The following is a 20332-nucleotide window of genomic DNA, read 5'->3' as shown; positions in this document are numbered from 1 at the left end:
AAGCTGCACACTCCTTGAAGACATAAATCTCCTAAAGATACAACGACTCTTCCAAGACTTCAACTTCAAGAAAATCACATGCTCTGCTTCTTCAAGTCAAGCGTATGCATCAAACTGAGAGAAAATCAAAGGATCAAGTACTAGAGATCAAACCACATCACATTAAATCAACATCAACATCAACATAAGTTCCACTTCACGAAACAAGTGTCTCCAGAAACTTTTGTGCAAACAAATTGGCACGTCTAGTGGGACATCTCTACCTCTCATGTCTCTCTCAACATCCAAACAAAACAATGTCACCAAAGAAAGTTGCATCCAAAGTAACTCTGACTCCTACATGGGACCTGTCACCCACAGTCGCTCAAAAGATGTTCTACAGGGATAATAGCAGAGTTCCATAATCGTGCATAGCATTCTGAAATAGATGAAAAAGTCTCCTAAAAACAAAATATTCATCAAGGAAAATCCCTTGTTTGAAAACTCTACTTCTGCCTCCAGCAAGTCGAAAAGGGAACCACCCTGGATGTGATGTCGTCATTATGGCAGACGTGACGACCGAGGCAGCCATGGCGACAATGGAAAGAAAGATAAATTTTCTAATAAAAATTGTTAAGGAACAAGACCATGAGATCAATGCCTTAAGAGAGTAGCTGCAGGCTCGTGAAACTGCTGAGTCAAGTCAAACCCCTACTGTCAGGGCAAATGACAAAAGAAGACCATGATGCAAAAAGCTCAACGGCAACAATCAAATTTTATTACCTTCTATCGGTCCAACGGTTGCAAGACATTATCATGACCTCCATAAAGGCTCAGTATGGAGGCCTGTCTCAGACCTCTTTTATGTACTCCAAGTTGTATACCCAGAGACAACTTGAGGATGCCTACAAGATACCAACCCCCAAAGTTCCATCAATTCGATGAAAAGGGTAACCCGAAACAACACATTGCCCATTTTGTTGAAACGTGTAAGAATGTGGGAATCAGAGGAGATCTACTGGTCAAACAGTTTGTCAGAACCCTAAAAGGAAATGTTTTTGGCTGGTATATTAATCTAGAGCCTAAGGTGATCAACAGTTAGGAACAACTGGAAAGAGAGTTCCTAAATCGCTTCTACAGTACTAGATGCACTGTCAATATGATGGAGTTGAAAAAATGCCATACAACATAAAGGAGAGCCATCATCGATTACATCAACCGATAGAGAGCTCTAAGCTTGGACTGAAAAGACCAACTCACCGAACTGTCTGCAATAGAAATATGCACCCAAGGTATGCACTGAGGACTTCTTTATATTTTGTAGGGAATAAAACCCCGTACATTTAAGGAATTGGAAACTCACGCCCATGATATAGAGTTGAGCCAATGGAGGGACGAAGGATTTCCTGATCCTTGAGATGAAGAAGGACAAGAAAGAGATAAAGGGTGCTGAAAAGATTGTGAAAAGCGCCACGAATGAATCAATGATCGTTAATACGACCCCACTGAATTTTTCTTCAAAGAGAAGAAAATTGAGAAGAAATACGATGGAGGCGAAAGACTTCGTCTAACTTTAAAGGAGAGGCAGGAAAAAGTTTATCCATTTCCTGATTCTGATGTTGCAGGTATGCTTGAACAATTGATAGAAAAGCAACTTATTTAGCTATCGAAATGCAAACAATCGGAGCAAGCCAAAAAAGTGGATGATCCTAACTACTGCAAGTATCACAATGTCATTAACCACCAAGTCAAAAAGCGTTTTGTGTTGAACAAGCTGATTCTATGGTTGGCTCGTGATAGAAAAATTAAGTTGGATCTGGACAAAGTTGCTCAAACAAATCATACCGTAATGGTAGTAACTTCGAGTGCTCCAACATCGAATAGGTGTTATGAAGAAAAAGAGAGTTTAGTCCAATTTGGGTCCTTTGAACCGTCGTCGTTCGGTTTCAGCAAGCGATCTGAATGAAAGATTTTCAATATAAAGAAGAACATGTTGATGATGACGATGATGAGGGATGGATTCTCGTAACGCATCAAAAGAAGAGAAAGTCGAGTTCTATCCGAAAATATTCGTGCTCCTATCAAAGTTATAGAAGAAGGAATACGACTTAGAAAAGGAAAGAAAAAAAGAAGGCTTGAAAGCCTAGGCTTATTGAGGAGGAAGATGAAAACTTCCCTCAACCCAGGCGACAATTGACGTTGGCATATTTCCTACTGGAGAATTTCTATGGCCACTGTTCTGGGAAAGGGCCAGAGGTTGTTGCATGTCATGCCATCAGCACGTCAGGAGAAGAGGATAACCTCTAAGTTCATCGGAAGTGATGGAAGAATCAAAAGATTTACTATCGTTCAACAAAGATGACCTATTGTTACTCCCTCAAGCAACTAAGATGGCTCACATCAATGCATTGTTAGAGTCCAAAGCATCTAGTGTGTTGACCTCTACGACGCGCGTTTTTGCCCCTTGTTATATGTCCATAGGTTTCTTAAACAAGGATCTACTGTTGGGATCAAAGCTGTATAATAGGCCTCTATATATGGGGATATGTTCGAGAATAGAAAGTTGGGCGAATTCTCATCGACAATGGATCAACCGTTATATAATGCCTAAGACGGATATAAAGCAATTGGGCATCCCTATGGAAGAATTGTTGAATAGTAAGTTCATAATTTAAGGTTTTAACCAAGACAGTCAAAGGGAGATCAGTATGATACGTTTAGAACTCCTCATTGGCGACCTAAAGGTCGACGTGTTATTTCATGTCATAGACTCGAAGACCATCTATAAACTGCTATTGGCACGTCCTTGGATTCATGAAAATAGGGTGATAACATCAACACTGCATCAATATTTCAAGTTTTATCAAGACGGGATTAAAAAAAGATGAAACAAACTCTAATCCATTTTCAAAAGCTAAGTCTCATTTCGCAAATGCGAAGTTTTATTTGAAGAGTGAGTGTTGTTCAGGTAATGGCTGTGGAGACTCCATTAATAAAGGATGAAGGTGAATCCAAGTCAAAATCATAAGTAGATGTAGGGAAGGAAACAAGCAACAAGGCACAAGCCTCTAGCTCGAAAGAAGGTGAGGCATCCACCAGAATTACAAAGACATCGATTTTAAAAAATGAAAAGGCTCCAAGTCCTTCGATCTTACACTATGTTCCTTTTTCGAGGCGCAAGAAGTGTGAGTCACCTTTTACAGAGTGCTCAAAAGGCTTGAAGGTCAGGGATGTTTAAATCTTAAAAGAAAGTTTCATTACACCATTTATGCCGATAACAAAGCAGGAAATCCATGAACCTAAGGGAGAGTTAACAAAGGTAAATCTGCCTGAAACACAAATGAAAGATGGGTTCGATCCTAAAGCTTACAAATTGTTGGCAAAAGTAGGGTTTGACTTCAAAACTCACACCGAATTTAAGAGTTTTAGCATTTATGAGCAACCCGAGCTTTCTTCGACCCATAAGAAGCTTTTGCAGGAAGGGCATGTTATACCTGCATCGAGGAAGGGGCTTGGATATAAGTCATTAAAGCTAGTTCGCATAACCAAAAGGGTGAAGGAAAAGGTGGTCGATAACAATCATATAACTGCAGAAGAAGTCAATGATATAAAAGAAAAAAAGGGCAAGGATAAAAGAAACTCAACCTTCCACCGCATCAGACCGCCTGTTGCATGCGCTTTGGCCTTTGAGCGATTGGGCATGACGAAAGTAGAGAGAGAAAGTCTACGCATGACTCCTTGATCTACCGAAACTCAGCCTTTCAAAGGTTGACTTTTCCTTACGAAGGAGAAGAGAAAATTGTCTGTCAATCTCCGATAGTGACGCAACCATCAGCCTTCGAAAGATTAGGTACAATTTCGAAGAAAATCATAGGAAAATCTCGTGCGTCCATTTTTTATTGCCTTAAGCACGAAGGTTTGAGGATCACTTCAGTAAGCGTGTCTCCAATGAGATAAAGGGTAAAGGAGAAACTCACAGTGTCGTCCCCAATATAGCCATAAGAAAGAATGAACCAATATCCCGTGCGTCAATCTGGCGATGCCTAAGCCATAGGGATATCGAAAGTCTATCAGGTGAGAAATCATCTTGTGAGGCAAAAAGTGACAAGGAATTTCATAGTATTGTTCTTTCACAAATGAAGAGAAAGACCTCCGTTACTCTCAACACAAGTGAAGGTTCAGTGAAAGTGAAGAGGCATGACGTTGTCTTCACTAAACCCCAAAATGGAAGCTTAGAGCATGAGGAAGGTGAAATTTCATGTCATCACATTATCATCATCAAAGAGTCTGAAGATGAAATAACCTAAGAGGAAATGGAAGGTGCTCTACTAGGTGTGGAGGATGGTGGTCAATCTAGGGTAGATGAACACAAAGAGGTGAATCTTGGCACAGTAGAGGAACCACACCCGACTTTCATCAGCACATCTCTCTCTAGAGAAGAATACGGAAAATTTATGAGTTTGCTCACTGAATACAGGGACGTTTTCCCTTGGTCGTACAAAGAGATGTCGGGTCTTGATCCGAAGGTAGCAGCCCACCATCTCGCAATCAAATAGGATTGTCGGCCAGTTAAGCAAGCTCAATAACGCTTTCGATCAGAACTTATTCCTCAGATTGAAGCTAAAGTCAATAATTTGATTGAAGCAGGGTTTATCTATGAAGTCAAATACCCAACGTGGATAGCCAACATTGTCCCTGTTAGAAAGAAGAACTCACAGCTTTGTGTTCGCATGGACTTTCGTGATTTCAACAATGCATGCTTGAAAGATAATGTTCTATTGTCCATCATGGAGATCATGGTTGATGTGACAACAGGGCATGAGGCCTTATCCGTTATGGATGCATCATCTAAGTATAACCAAATACAAATGCCTTTTGTTGATGAGGAAATGACAGCCTTTCAAATTCCAAAAGGAATATATTGTTACAAGGTAATGCCCTTCGGATTGAAGAATGTTAGCACTAATTACCAACGCGCCATGCAGAAGATGTTTGACAACATGTTGTACAAACATGTAGAATGTTATGTTGATGATCTCGTGTTCAAGTCCAAGAAATGACAAGATCATTTCAAGGATCTGAAAGTTGTGTTTGATCGCCTGCAAAAATACCAGTTGAGGGTGAACCCTCTCGAGTGCACGTTTTTTTTACCTTAGGGAAGTTTCTTGGTTTCGTTGTAAGGTATCGAGGGATCGAGATAGATTAATCCAAGATCGATGTCATTCAGAAGATGCCAAGGCCAAAGAATTTACATGATTTAAGAAGTCTTCAGGGATGTCTAGCTTACATCCGAAATTTTTTTCCAATTTGGCTGGTGAATGTCAACCTTTTCCAAGATAATGAGAAAAGGAGAAAAAATCGAATGGGATGAGAACTTTCAGAATGCTCTTGATAGCATAAAGAAGTACTTGCTTAGACCTTCTATCTTAGGCGCTCCCATAGCAGGCAAGCCGTTGATATTATACATTGCATCCTAAGAAAGATTGCTACAGGCATTTTTGGTGCAAGAAGAGGAGAAGGAAAAAGAGTGTGTTCTCTATTATCTACGTAGAACTTTGATCGGAGCTTAAATCAATTACTCTCCTATTGAGAAAATGTGTCTTGCTCTCTTTTTCGCTATCGATAAGGTAAGACACTATATGCAGGCCTTCACTGTTCATCTAATTACAAAAGCCGACCTCATCAAGTACATCTTATCTAGGCCAATCATCTCTGGGCATTTGGCCAAATTGATTGCTTCAAAAATACGACATTGTCTATGTGCCACAAAAGAACATCAAAGGACAAGCATTGGCCGACGTCTTAGCAGATCACCCAATTTCATCAGATTGGAAGTTGTGGGAAGACTTGCCCAATGATAAAGTTCTCTTCACAAAAATCATGGAACATTGGATCATATTTCTCGATGGTGCAGCATGAAGAAATGGTGTGGGGGTAGGCATCATCCTCATTTCACTAAAGAAACACTTGCTGCCCTGTAGTTGTGCATTTACTGAATTATGCTCAAACAATATCGCTGAATACCAGGCCTTGATAATCAGCCTCTAAATGGCTTTAGAGACTAGGGTATCATGCATGGAGATTTTTGGTGACTCAAAGTTGATAATCAATCAGCTTTTACTCCAGTATGATGTGACGGATGATAACTTGAAGCCTTACTCATTTATGCCAGACAGTTGATCGAGAAATTCGATAGTGTTGGAACATGTCCCGAGGTCAGAAAATAAGAAGGCGGACACCTTGGCAAACTTGGCTACTGTCCTAACAGTTCTAGATGATGTATCCTTAAGTATATCACTTTGTCGAAGGTGGGTTATACCTCCAGTTGAGACTGAATGTGAAGAAATGAATATGATAATAGTTTGCTTAATTTAGGAGGAATATTGGTGGCAACCAATTATAATTTACCTTGAACATGGAAAGCTTCCAGACAACCCCCGCCATAAAACTAATATCCAAAGAAGAGTTGCTCACTTCATTTATTACAAAGGGTTTTATACCACCGCTCCCGTCTTCGATGCCATGGAAAAGAGGAATCAACAAAGGCTTTGAAAGAATCTCATTCAGGCGTCTACGACGCGCATCAATCTCGACCAAAGCTACAATTCCAACTGAAAATGATGGGTTACTACTGGGCAAGAATGATCAAAGATTCGATGGAGTATGCAAAGAAGTGTGAGGCTTGTCAATATCATGAAAACTTCATTCATCAACCGCCAGAGCCTCTACATCTGACTATAGCTTTGTGGCCTTTTGACACATGGGGACTTGATCTTGTTGGCTCTATAACACCTAAGTCATCAGCAGGACATTCTTACATCCTTGCGGCCACTAATTACTTTTCAAGGTGAGCTGAAGCCATCGCCTTGAGAGAATCTAAAAAAGAAAACGTGGTGGACTTTATCTGCACTCATATTATCTATCGGTGGTATCCCCTATTGAATGTGACAGATAATTGAAGGCAGTTCTCCAATGGCTTGATGGATAGGTTGTGTGAGAGGTTCAAGTTTAAGCAGTTCAAGTCATCCATATACAACGCTGCTACAAATGGGTTGGCAGAGGCATTCCACAAAACATTGTGCAACCTACTGAAGAAAATTGTCTCAAAGTCAAAGAAAGATTGGCAAGAAGAGATCGGTGAGCCATTGTGGGCTTATCATACCCCTACAGGAGTCATACTATACTCTCTTATTTATGGAGTAAAAGTTGTTCTCCCTTTGGAAAGAGAAATTTTATCACTGCAAGTGAGATTGACTACAGAAGACAATGTCAAGCTACGTCTTCAAAAGTTAGAAGCATTTGATGAAAGATGACTGAAAGATCAACAAGCATTGGAGTGTTACCAAGCACGAATGTCTAAAGCCTTTGATAAGCACGTGAAGCCTCGATCTTTTCAAATCGATGATCTGGTGCTTGTTGTAAGAAAACCCATTATCACGACGAGACATACAGGAAATAAGTTCACACCTAAAATGGATGGACCATACATCGTCAAAGAGGTCTACATAAATAGAGCATACAAGATCGTTGATCAAGACAAAGTAAGAATTGGCCCAATCAATGACAAGTTTCTTAAGAAATTTTATGCTTGATAAATGTTAAAAAAAAAAAAAAAAAATCTTCGTATCGTAAGAGTGTAAACTGTATGGTGCACTGGCCCACATGAGCTTAAAAGGTGAACAGCCAAAAAAAATCTTTTGAACTATGTTATGACTTGATCACTATTCCTTATAAAGGGTACGTAGGCATCTTGAAGAAAACTTCAAATTCAATCCAGTAAAAAAAAAAACTTTTGAACTACATTATGACTTGATCCCTATTCATTATAAAGGGTACGTAGGCATCTTGAAGAAAACTTCAAGTTCAGTCTAGTAAAAGAAAAAAAAAATCAATTGAACCACGTCATGACTTGATCCCTTTCTTAAAGAGTAAGTAGAGAACTTAAAGAGATTTAAGTTCAGTCTAAGGAAAAAGTCACCAACCACCTAACGTGTGACGCTAGAAAATTGATGGTGTTCATTTGTATTATAGAATGTCACTAAGAATTGAGGCCGACCCTAATAGATGCAATTCAACAAATTGAAGATGTTCATCTTTATTGGGGGCAACCCAAAAAATCAAAGAAATGCAGCACTAGGAGCAAGACACTACAAGTTAGATACTTATAGGGGCATTACTTAACTAAAGATCAGCGCTTCATCTTCTAGTTTATAAGTTCTTTAAAATCAAGTTCAGCGGTTTCATCGATGCTTCCTCAAATTCAAATTCAAAGGTTTCATCAAGGCTTATTTAAATGAAAGCTTGTAGATTTTGCCAAAGCTTTCTTAATAAGCAAGTGTTAACGATTCGTCAATGCTTCTTCAAGTTTAAGTAAGGAGAATTCTCTGATGTTTCATCAAGCTCAAGTTCGGAGGATTCGTCGATGCTCCATCTTCATACTCAAGTTTGAAGGCTTTGTGATGCCATCTATATGCTTAAATCACGAAGTCAAGCTTAACGTGGAAGACAAAAACTCAAGACCGATGTGAATGGTGGAAAATCAAGTCCGATGCAAACTGGCAGAAAAACAAGTTTGGTGTGACTTTATTTCATCAAGTCAGATCTGTCTGGCTCTGTCTCATATGAGAGATCACATCCGGTCTGCTTGGTTCCACCTCATATGCAAGATTAAGTTAAGTTTTTTGGTTCTGCTTCATTTGCAAGATTAAGTCAAGTCTACATGGCTCCGCTTCATTTGCATGATCAAGTTTAGTCTTCTTGGATGCACCTCATATACGATATCAAGTTCGGTCTGTTAGGTTCTACCTCATATGCGAGATCAAGTCTAGTTCGTAATGTTCTGCCTCATCTGTGAGATCAAGTCCAGTTTACCTAGTTGTGCCTCATACATGGGATCAAGTCTGATCTACCTCTCTACCTCATATGCGAGATTAAGTTTGGTCTATCTGACTCTGCTTCATATGCAAGATTAATTCAAGTCTACATGACTGCGCTTCATTTGCAAAATCAAGTCTGGTCTGCTTGGATCCGCCTCATATGCGAGATCAAGTTTGGTTTGCTAGGTTCCACCTCATATATGAGATCAAGTCTGGTTTGTAATATTCTGCCTCATCTGTGAGATCAAGTCCGGTTTGCCTGGTTGTGCCTCAAACGCAAGATCAAGTCCGGTCTGCCTCTCTGCCTCATATGCGAGATTATGTTCGATCTTCCTGACTCCGCCTCATATGCAAGAGTAAGTTTAGTCTACCCAACTCCGCTTCAAAGCTCGATGCCATATCCACTTCATCTTCAAATTCGGATCAAAGAGTGCCATAATAAGGTTCTTTAGACCTTTCGGGGGTCATCCCTATGTGAACCAAACCATGATATAATAGTAGATCAAGAAGTGATGTAATAGGGTTTCTTAGACCTTTTCGGGGTCATCCCTGTGTTGATCAAATAGGGTTGTTAGACCTTTCTAGGGTCATCCCTATGTTGATCAAGAAGTAACGATGTAATAAGGGTGTTTAGATTTATGTTGATCAAATAGAGTTGTTAGACCTTTCTGGGGTCATCCCTATATTGATCAAGAAGTGACAATGTAATATGGTTGTTTAGACCTTTCCGGGGTTATCCCTATGTTGATCGAGAAGTGATGTAATAGGTTTGTTTAAACCTTTATGGGGTCATCCGTATGTTTATTAAGAAGTGGTGTGATAGGGTTGTTTAGACCATTCTGAGGTCATTCCTATGTTGATCAAATAGGGTTGTTAGACCTTTCCGGGGTATCTCTATGTTGATCAAGAAGTGACGATGTAATAGGGTTATTTAGACCTTTTCGAGGTCATCCCCATGTGTGTCAAGGCAATGGTCACATATCAGGGCATTACTGCAAAAAAAATAAAACTCGCCTTTTGCAAAAAGAAATAAGGAGTTGGCGAGATTAAAAAAAAAAAGTTACTCCCTCGAATGCAAGTTACAAGTAGCTTTATTTCCTATAAAAAAAAATGGGGGAAAGTTAGTAAAAAAAAAAATCAAATTCTAAATGATGGAAAACGGAAATTAAAAAAAATTGAAGAAAGAAAAGGAAATTTTTTAAGGAAAAAAAAAGAGAGAAAACAAAAAAGAAAAAAAAAAGAAAAAAGAAAAAACAATTCTCTTCTTTACCTTTGTGTAGGGCTGCTTGAGTCGGGAATGCAGGGTTTGAGGTTCTATCTATAGCGGATTCACCAAGTTTCAAGGCGAATTAGGAAATCAAATCAAATAAGGATTTGGTTTGAATTATTAGATTTTATTAGATTTCTTAATTTTATTTTATCCTAATTTCGAATTAAATTTTTTTAAAAAAATCAAATTAAGAATTCTGCCGTTGTCAAGATTATTTTTTTTATTTAGATTTTATCCTCAAATTTATCTCCAAGCGAAATGTGAACATATTTCAAATTTCATTCCCGAACTCAAATCATCTAAATTTAGCCTCCTATCCCTAAAGTCAAATAAAATTAAGGATAAAATCTCAAATCCATCTCAAATTAAAATTTGTCTATATTCCAAATTTTATCCAAAAATTCAAATTATACACATTGTTATCCTCAAGTCAAATTAAATTAAGGATAAAGTCTCAAATTGATGTAAAATTCAAATTTAAGCATTTTCCAAATTTTATCTCAACTTCATCCAAATTTAAGTTCTTATCCCTATTTCCAAATCAAATTTCAGGTAAAATCTAAAATTTCTTTCAAATTAAAATTTGGCTATATTCCAAATTTTAACTCAAATTTAAATCAACTTTAGCTTTTGCCCTCGATCCAAATCAATTGGAGTAAAAATCTCAAATTAAAAGTTGGTCATATTCCAAATTTTATCCCAAATTCTAGTACTAAATTCATAGTTTGGCTGGCACATCATATGGAGTTTAAATCAAGAGCAAATAATTTTATTTTGACTCCAACTTTATCTTTTTCGAGATTCATCCACTAGCGCATTTGTTGAAGGAAAAATTTTGGATCAATCACAAATTGTCACATTATTCACTAAATGAATAACAAAACTCCCAATAATTGAACTTCAAACCAGTTAGAAGTTGACATGTATCCCCAAATTGAAGTTGAAAACATAAATTGACAAAGTCCAGTCGTGTGTTCTCATCACAAACGGATTGAATGAAATTAATTTGGCCCAATTTAATATTATAATTTGGGCTAAAGTCCAGTTGAACCCAAAAATAGGCTTAATTTGACCCAAATGCCAAAGTAGGTCTAAGTTCAACTAATTCGGACCAAGGGCTAGGCCTATGGATCAACAAGTTTAAGCCCACGAAGCCCACTACAGAATTTTAGAGTGGAAATCAACAATTTTACATTTCAGAGAGTTTAGTGAGAATTCTCCCAACAATCTTCTAGAAAATCACACGATCAAGTACTAGAGATCAAACCACATTGTATTAAATCAACATCAACGAAACGAAGTTTCTCCGAAAACCTTCATGTGAACAACTATTTATAGAGAAAATTTAAATTTCAAAACCTAATTTGGTTTTATTTGAAATCTAAAATTTGATTATTTTTAAATCTAAAATTTGATTTTATTTTCAATCAAATTATATTAACATGATAATAATATGATTTTTTTTTTTAATTTATTATAAATAAATGTAAATGCCAATTTATAATGAGATTGTTTACTGATTTAATGTGAAATGAACAAAAATAATATTTTATAGATAACATGAGCCTTTTTTATATATTAACATATCATGAGAATTTTTCAGGTTGGAGCTGACTACTGAAAAACAATAGGCTACTGAGATCCTGAAACTCATTGCTGAGATTAATGAAAAAGAAGATCAAAATGAGATTTCAGATGTAGATTTTAATCAGCGAATGACTGTTAAAGTTGATTTGCAAAATATACATCTCTTGACATTTTAATTTCATTTCAAAAATACAAGATGATAAGCATTCGTTGACTATTTTAATGACATATTCAGAGGACAAACTGATTGCTCTTGGATGATTGGTAACTTGAACTGGAAATGTCTCTCAACTGAACAGGTTAACAGCCTTGAGCTTCCCTTCCAAGAACCCGAAATATACAATGCGATCAAGCTCCTCAGCAGTAACAAAACCTCTGGATCTGATGACTTTACGATTGAAGCAGCATCTGGTTTGAAGATCAACATCCGGAAATTTTCTTTCTCTAGTGTGAATGTTGATAGTTCTCTCATTCCTGAGACTAAGAATACGTGGGGTTACAAACACATTCCTCTGCCTTTCGCATATTAAAGAATGCCCATTTGCGGAAATCCCAAAACTTCCAACTTTTGGGTACAGATTGTTGAAAAGTTCGGATAAAAAAGTTATTAAATTTTGAAAGGTGGAAGATTAACCTTTATGCATTGCCCTTTCTCTTCCAAAATATGGACCTCGATCGCTGCCTCAAATTATGCGGTGTTGCCTTCCTCTCTGTACTCCCTCACAACTTCTGCAAAGTAGCAAGACAAACATTCTATGGAGTAATATCGTAGGGGTTGTTCTATCAAGCTTGTGGATTGAAAGAAATGGCGGAATATGGGAAAATATCATATCTTTGGTAGTCTTTGGGGTAAAAAATCCCCCTCATGATAGCTTCAACTATAGCAATTAATTGGATGGCTTTTCTCTAGCCTCGTTTGTATCTTATTTTTGTTTGTTGCACTTTTCCATCTGTGTGCATATTGTACTTACTTATTCTTGATTGCATGCATTGCTTTTGGTTCTAGGGTATGATGAGGATGTTAAAGAAGTTAAGATGTCCTGATGCATCTATTGGTCCCTCTCTCACTATTATCTTGTTAAAAAATATCATGAGATTTTTTTAATAAAAAAAATAACCATTAAATGTGAATGGCAATTCACAATGAGATTAGTTAATGATTTAATGTGAAATTAATTAAGATAACAATTTTTTGCATGAGCTTTTTTATATTAACATGAATTATAGATCAAAATGTGATTTAAAAAAGAATAACGTGAAATAGAGATAAGTTGTGATTTCTTATATAATTTTTTCTTGTAACGTGAATTATATACAAAAATGTTTTTTTTTAAGTTTTTTTTTCTTTTAACGTGAATTAGATATAAATTTTGATATTTTTCTGAATTTTTTCCTTTTATGTTGAATGTCAAAATATATGAGGAAATTTTTTTATTTAATGATTTAAATGTAAAATTAACTAATATCCTATGACCATCAACGAAAAGGGACAAAAGAAAAAATTAAAAGTTTTTCTTCTATAGTCTCATTTAGATAGTATATGAAAAAGGATATTCGATCATACAATATAGCGATGTCTCACACAATGTGACTGCATTTTTTAGAACAACCAAGAAAGAAAAGTAATAAACTGAAATAAACAAAACACAAAGTTTGTTAATCCAATTGGGTGAAATACCACCTACATCTAGGGGACAGTGTGCCCGTGAAAAGATACTTTTACTATTTAAAGCTAGTAATTACAATGTTGTATTTATCTGTAAATGAATTAAAAGAACAGTGACACGCGAAGAGCCCAACTCTTTAGAAGAACACTTAGGCTTCCCCTAAGTATAAATATTAGTCCACTATCTCTTAGACTCCTCTTATGAGTGAGAACTCTTCTTGATGATAATCTTTTCACCTTGTTGTGAACACCTCTTCACATAATGATTTAGGCTCCCCCTAAGTTAGAGAATCACTTCTCCAGCCTTGAAGAAATCTTAGGCTCACCCTAAGATCAAAAACAAACGCCTCAACCAAAATCGTTCCAAAAACTTCTTCATAATCAATAGAGCTCGGAAACACTTCATGCACTTTGGTCGTCTCAAAAATTCCTCAATACAAAGATGTTCAATCTACAAGCAGCAACCCTACAAGAAGCAAATTGCCCTTAAAAAGATGCAGTGGAAAAAGGAAAATCAACCTATTCAATATCAACATTGATAAAAAAAGGGAAAAAAACTCAAAACGGAAATAAACTACAGAAGTATAAATAAGGAAAGAAATAATTCTATAGATAAGGCAATGTTCCAAACCTTCACGATATTTCTTGAGACAACAACCAAATCAGAAGCACAAAACACTCGTAAACAAATATAGTCAATCACAAACTCCAACAGTATAGATAGATAGAAATATACCTAATTTTTTTCAACAGAACAAACTATATATAAATAAATATTTGAAAAATTGTAATAGGTGTTTCTTTTAGTATGAATAAATAAGTATATATCATTTTCTACAACTAATTACATATATAGAATATTTCAGAAGATCCAGTTGATACTTTTTTATTCCTAAAGTTACCTTCTCCTACTTGTATCTTTGCCAACTTCTTCATTCTCCCACCCCCGCTATTCTTTTTCCTCATGGCCATGTGCAATTTTCAAGTAGTCTTCTTCATTCTCCCACCCGCATCTCTCTTCTTTTTCCTCAAGCTCATGTGTGATTTTTAGGTACATCTTCTTCATTCTTCCCAACATGATTCTGAGAGGAACACAATTAATCAGTTTTCTACTCACCAATTGTTATTTTTACTCTCAAGACTTGGTATTTACTCAAGACTTGGTATTCCTACTCGTGGTTTGGTATTTTCTCATCCACTCAGATTTTTATCTAAATTTGTTTCATCCTTTGCTCGTGTGATTCTTTCTCCCAAGTCTAGGTCGCAGTACTTCATGAGTTTTTTTATTCAGTTTCATCTGTGTTTTTTAAATTTATTCTAATTTGTACCATTTTAGGTTTCATTGATGTTTAATTGAAGTATGTTGATGTTATTAATCAATTTGATGATTTCTACAAGTTTCATCTATTTTGATTTTTCTTTTGAGGCTTCATGAGTTAATTTCTGTTTTGGTTTATATTTAGGCCTTTTTCTTTCAATCAGTCATGAAATTTTTAATACAAGTCTATCACTAATATTAGTCTACTAATATGTGAAGGGATCGGATCCCACAGTGAAAGTATTTTGTGAGAACGTCTTGCATCCCGCAATTTGATTTTTACATAAACAAATTCATTACATTAAAACAGAATATAAACATGTAAATTAGCATGCTTTGGGAAAAGATTAGAATCATTATTACCTTTGTAGGTTCCCAAGATCCAAAAACGATCCTCTCGAAGCTCCAACAAACAGCTCCTCCTACGATCTTGATCACAAACGATTTCTTAAACAATCTCAAACACAAACACAAGAGTAACCTCGTTATTCTATAGAATTCCAATAGAAGGATATGTGGCTTAGAGAGAGGAGAAAAGGGTTTTGGAGAGTTGAAAGGACTCTCTTTGTGGCTTAGGAAAAATTTTGCACAATAACACTTGTATATTGTGTATTGTTTGCGTGTCCCAAAGAGGCCATAGGGAGGTATTTATATAGAGAAGGGTCACACCCTTTTCCTAATCCTTTTCCTATTTTTCTTTCCTACAATTAATTAATTAATTAACACTTATTTTATTAATTAGTCCAATTAATTAAATAACATGTATTTAATTAATTTAGCACAATTAAATAATATTTATTTAATTTAATTTGTACATTAATTAAATAATTATTTATACATTAAATTGAATTTAATGTATATATATTTAATTATCATAAACATCGTATATATATGTGCAATACCTCTCTATTAATTAATTCTTTGTGAATCTAATTCATTTGAATTAATTAATTGAATCTTATTCAAATATTATTTTTCAATTTAATTTAAATTATAGATCATATTCATAATCAATTATATATTAATCACATTAATATATGATTTCCTCAAATTTATTTGAACAATTCAAATCATCCCTCTTAAATATCCTCTAATGAGCTAACAAGGGGACTTGGTGGACCTATAGATCAGAAGCTCCAACGATATGAGATTAATTGGCTAAACTCGTTAACCAAGTTAATCAATATTCGTTAATTGTGGGTACACTCCATTAAAGACCCATAGTTGCACTCTTCTTACTACAGATATTTTTTTTTGTCCACGGATATAAACCAATAAGATCAAGTTAGTCCTTCATGAGTGTTCGTAACTCCAATTGGATCAAATTACCGTTTTACCCTTAGGTTACCTATGACTTCTTAAATACCAATATTCCTCTATTGAACGACCTATTTATGATCCAACCAATAAATAGAAACCCTTCTCGGGCCAATAAGAGGGTAGGGCTCTTTGTTCAAGTTCGGAGACACAACTTAAGGTAACACTCATCTACTTATCCTTAAGACGGGACGGAGTGAATTCCATCTTGTATTATTATGTTTCCAGTTCCCTACTTGGTCTTGTACCCAAAATAGTAGGCATATTGGGTCGGCGAATTAGTCGCCCTCACCCATATAAATCAAAGGACAATCCCTCGTGAATAGAAGTTCAATATATACTCAAGATTAAGACTAAGTTGCCTAGGACATCCTATTGAAATAGGAACCTAACTAGTTAACGGTGTTACATCTAGTGGTCACTATTTTACGATCCAGTCTTATACAAACTCATTGCATAGGATACCCCCACTCGCATGTCAACTACACGAACATAATGGATCATTGTGTTTGTATCAAATAAAAGATGGGTCGTATCCATAGTGTTACCAAGATAAGGTACCCAGTCTTATCCTTATACCATAGACCCTTTAGGCTGTATCTTGAACATTGATCCCTATATGTCCCCACATACAGTTCAAGACTCATAAGGCAACCTTGGATATTAATTTATTGGATTTATGGTTATTAAGATAAAAATAAACAAACAACACAAACAATAACATTTATTGAATTAACATCTATAACTCTTTATTGATGACGGTCAATTAACATTTACTATCTACGAGTTTTAAGGCATAAAACCCAACAATATGAGTCTACTACTAATAGATACATATCATAGTCTATCAGTATTATTAGTCTTTCACTAATAGATGCTATGTTTTATTTATTATACTAGTCTATCAATGTTATGAGTGTAATTTATGTTTCTTGCAGTGATTTGGAAATATGATTAAGCTTGCAGTAGTGATGTTTCATAGCGAACAATGGGATGATAAACATAACTACTTTAATTACAAGACTAAAGGTGTATTGATCGATGAGATTATGTGTTTTGAGAATTTTCTAAGTCTGATATTAAAAGAAATTTAATTGGATGCATCTATTTCTTCAATACAATTGTCGATCCTATTGTATTTTGGTATCAATGACATTCAAACTATTGTTGAAATTCATGAAAATAACGATGTTGCTTGATTTTTTAATTTAGTTAAAGAATAAAGTACAAGACATTCATTAGTTGTTCATATCACTGATATGCTTTTAGAAGGGGTTTCCAATAGTGGATTTGATAATTTTCTATGTGCTTTGTCTTCTTCTTCTCCAATTAATGATGATTTCAACATTCTAATGGATGTTCATATTAGTAGCTTGTCTTCTACATTTGATTTGAAAGAGAATGATCTGTTTGCTAGTAAGGAAATGGTATCAAAGTCTATTTAATATATAGCTATAAAGAACAACTTTAAGTTCATGATTATGAGATCAAATTCTATATCAATTGTGTTGAAGTGCTCATAAGATGATTGTCAATGATACGTTCGTGCATCTCGTTATAAGAATGAGGAACTATGGAAATTTAGGAAGTTCATTGCTAACCACAGTTGTTCTATAAATTCTATTCAAACTTCTCATAGACAAAGATCTTCATCATTGATTGGTGATTGTATGATAAAAGATTTTAGCCCTTGTAACCATTTGACTTCGGATGATATGAAGATTCACATGCGTATTAAATTTGGGATAAATGTTAGCTGCTAAAAAGCTTGGAGAGCGAAAGAATATATTATGAAGTCACTAAATGGTGATGCAAAGGAATCTTATGCCTTGATCCCATAATTTTTTACGAAGGTGAAAGAAATGAATCCATATTTGTTTTCTTCTCCTATCCTTTATATATCATCAATCAAGCTTTCAATGAGTATGTAATCAATATTTGATAGACTTGTTTAACTGATATGGTCTATTACTGATATTGGTATATCAGTAATAGGTCTTATAGTAAATGAGCATATCATTGGTCTATCAGTGATAAATCTATTATAAAACAACATATAATTAATCTTTGATTTTTTTTTTTATTACAGGTTCCTTCATTGCATATGAAGCTGATTTTGAATGACATTTTGAGTATTGTTTTATGGAAATTGGATCGTGTATTAAGAGGTGGAAATATTGTAGGCCAAACATATCAGTTGACAGCACCTTTTTTAAATGTAAATATGGTGGAACTCTTTTGACAGCGTCAACAATTGATGGTAACAATCAGATTTTTCTCTTTCCTTTAGTATTATAGACTTCGAGAATGATGCATCATAGAGATTTTTAGAATATAAAGAGAAGTTTAAGGGATCGAGAAGGTTTAGTTATTATATCTGATCGACATTTAAGTATTCCAAAAGGTGTTCAAAATATTTTTCCAACTTCTAAATATTGTGTTTGTTTGCAATACCTTTTAAGAAGTTTGAAGCTGACATATGTACTCTTCTATTGATAATATGTTTTATAGATGTGGAAAAGCATATATTGTTGCTAATTTTAAGTTGAATATGAGATAGATGGAGGCTATATATCCTAGCATATGAGACTATCTTAGTGAGGTTGGTTTCGAGAAGTGGCTCGTACATATTATAGAAGAAGAAGATATCAGATGATGACTACAAATATTTTAGAATGCTTAAATGTAGTTATAAAAGAGCTTAGATATTTACCTGTGGCATCACTACTCATGGGTTAGTAAAGTTTCATATTGTATGAAAATTGTTTTGACTAGCTGGGCTGAGGGAAAATTACGAACACAACATTAGATATCAAGAAGCTTCACAGTAAAAGTTATTTGTTTTCGTGGGTAATATCGCAAAATCTATCGGTGATTGACTTCTATCACTGATAAACTCATATAGTTGGATCTTAACTAATTTGCTGTGTATGTGTCATTTTTCTCAGATTAATGCAATTAAAGATGTTGAATTTCAAGTGATTGATGGAAGCAATCAATTTATGATACATTTGGATTCCAAATCATGTACCTGTCGTGTTTGGGATCTTGATAAAATTTCATGTGCCCATGCACTTGCTATTCTCGTGGGCGTAATATGAGTACTTACTCTTTTGTACCTACGTATTTTTTGTCAAGTACCTTGATTTCGTGTTATGCTGATACTGCTCGTCCAATTGGGAACTATGCTAATTGGAAACTTTCAAGGATTGACATGAATATATTACCTCCAGTTGTTATGCATCCAGTAGGTGGACCTCGAAAACAGGATATTATCAGTTGATGAGCAAAAATTCACACAAAGTGTAGTCGTTGTCGTCGTGCTGGTCACAACTATAGAATGTGTACATTTCCACCATTTATACAATGATGTAATATATACAGTAGAACAATTTTATTTTTATAGATGGGAACATGTATGTGGCCACCATTTTTACAATGTTGTAGGGCTTACCATTTTTACCATTAGTGTGATTGTTATATTGTTCATAAGAACATAACATTCTGCTTGAGAAATATAGAACCTTTCTTTCCATTTTTTTTTCAATAGTATATATATCCAATTTGCTTCTTATTCAATGTGAAGTAATATCACTGAGTTCTATCACTAATAGACTTTAAGACATATTAAAGAATACCACTTTTTTAAGTCCTTAGAACTTTTTTCTCAATAATACAAAGTAGAGTTCTCCAACATATTTTTGTAGAATAAAAACACAAAATCAAGTACATATGAAAGAAAGTAACATCAATTTCAAATAATGTCACTGTTGATTTCTATCATTGACATTGATCTAGCACAGATAAACTTCAACACCCATTACATAATAACAAGGGTTTTAGTCCTTAGAACTTTAATACAGAAAGCACAAAGGGACATAATTTGCACTAATTCAATTAACGATCCAATATTTTTCTATATTTATATGATAAAATCAACTATATATGAAGTTAATGTCACTGTAAAGACTATAATGGATCCTTTCTATCACTTGTATCGACAAAAACTAAGGTCTAATAGCCAAAATATTAAAGTACTAAAATATCCACAAAAACTAAGGTATAATAGCCACAATACTAAACTAAGCTACAACTACATTATTACATCTAGGAGATTTTTAAGTCAAAACTAGGGGTACAGTCTTTAATTCTAGGAGAATGTCTTGTTTGCTTTGGAGAAGCTTGTTGGATGGTACCAGCACGAGTGGAAGCAACGAGGATCAATAAGCACTCTAATTCATTAATTTTGGGAGAAACGAAAGCATGTTATAGTAGAATTTAATGGGTTTCAAGATATACCTTTAAAGAACCTTTGAAAT

At 35.1% G+C, this 20332-nt stretch overlaps 2 long non-coding RNA genes across 2 annotated transcripts; one reads left to right on the top strand and one right to left on the bottom strand.

The window, feature by feature from the left end:
- Window positions 1-13240: 13240 nt before the first annotated feature.
- LOC150038681 (uncharacterized) lies at window positions 13241-15395 on the bottom strand. The gene is made up of 3 exons (XR_016528438.1): window positions 15060-15395; window positions 14281-14460; window positions 13241-13844 (listed from the first exon to the last, which is right to left on the bottom strand). It is a non-coding gene; the product is annotated as an uncharacterized LOC150038681 (long non-coding RNA).
- Window positions 15396-15656: 261 nt separating this feature from the next.
- Window positions 15657-19585, top strand: LOC150038680 (uncharacterized). The gene is made up of 3 exons (XR_016528437.1): window positions 15657-17866; window positions 18103-18273; window positions 18962-19585. It is a non-coding gene; the product is annotated as an uncharacterized LOC150038680 (long non-coding RNA).
- The last annotated feature ends 747 nt before the right edge of the window (window positions 19586-20332 follow it).

Source organism: Benincasa hispida, chromosome 1 (genome assembly GCF_027475165.1).
Source record: "Benincasa hispida cultivar pf3 chromosome 1, pf3_genome.v1.1, whole genome shotgun sequence".
NCBI lineage: Eukaryota > Viridiplantae > Streptophyta > Magnoliopsida > Cucurbitales > Cucurbitaceae > Benincasa > Benincasa hispida.
The sequence above is the reverse complement of the archived record's forward strand: the minus strand, read 5'-3'. Positions and strand labels throughout refer to the sequence as shown.